The sequence below is a fragment of the Fonticula alba genome (assembly GCF_000388065.1).
Source record: "Fonticula alba strain ATCC 38817 unplaced genomic scaffold supercont2.2, whole genome shotgun sequence".
Taxonomy (NCBI): domain Eukaryota; order Rotosphaerida; family Fonticulaceae; genus Fonticula; species Fonticula alba.
Window position 1 is genome coordinate 2,075,675 of NW_009242972.1, and position 1,069 is coordinate 2,076,743.

At 75.8% G+C, this 1,069-nt stretch overlaps 1 protein-coding gene across 1 annotated transcript in view; it reads left to right on the forward strand.

Moving 5' to 3' along the window:
- H696_01458 (hypothetical protein) overlaps positions 1-1,069 on the forward strand; it is a 9,431-nt gene that overhangs the window by 6,032 nt on the left and 2,330 nt on the right. The gene's annotated exons all lie outside the window — the stretch shown is intronic.

A 1,069-nucleotide genomic window follows, 5' to 3' on the forward strand; every position in this document is an offset into this window, starting at 1 on the left:
GGGGGGGGGCAGGTGGTCTTCCGCCGGCCCGGCCACGGCGCAGGCGTGCGTCGCGCCCGCACGCCGCGACACCGCGCTCAGGCGCCGTGTGAGGGAGGCCGGGCCCGGTACAAGGGGGGCGCGGTTCGTCGAAACGGACGCGCAAACCGACCATGCCCCTTGTCGGCCGCCGACCGAGGGGCGGGGGTGGGGCTACGCCGGCTAGGGGCCTCTTATGAGAGCCCCCCTCCGTCCACCATAGGGGCGGGCTCCGGACGAGGGGCGGACGCACACCGTTCCCTGCCGCCGCCGCCCCCTTTTTCCTCGGTCGGTGGCCGACGAGCCGCGAGGGGCGCCGGCCTGCCATCATCGAGACAGCGGGGGGGGGGGGGGGGCGGCAGCGAAGTACGCGCCGTGAACGCTTGGCGAGGGCCGCGCGCCATTCTCCCCGGCCGCCTCGGGGAAGGGCGGTCGGGAATTTTCCGCCCCGCTCCCTCGAGAGGGCGGGCCCGGCCCGGCGCGGTGGTGCGTCCGTCTCCTCCCGCCCGCCCCCTGGGGGGGCGGGGGGGCCTTTCCGGTGGGCCTGATCCGCAGGCAAATGCCGCCGCGCCTCGCCTCGCCCGCGGCGCGTGCGCGTGCGCGTGCACTCGTGCTCGGGGAGAGGCGCCGCCCGCGCCACCGCCGGCCGGCAGGGGCGGAGGAGGTGCCAGTCCACCCTCGAGCGCGGGGACGCGCCCCCGCGCCCTGCCCTCCCGGCGGACTGTATTGTGGTGGTCTTCCCCGGCCTCGGGTGACAAGACATAAAAAAAAAAACAAGCGCGAGCACCGAGAAAATAACCGCCCCCCGAGGCGGCGCCCTCTCCCGCTCTCGCTCTGTCTCTCGCAAGCTTGCGTGCGCGCGCGCGCGCGCGCGCGCGCGTGTGTGAGGTTGGGTGTGGGAGCGGCTGCCGCCTGGGAAGGGGGAGGGAAAATACAGGGGCGGACGAACAGCCTCGGGGCAGGGGGAAAAAGGGGCAGGATGCGCGCGCACCGGCCAGCCGGCGCGGGTATCGCGTTGCCGCCCGGCCTCCGAGGCGGCGGGCGGGGGGGG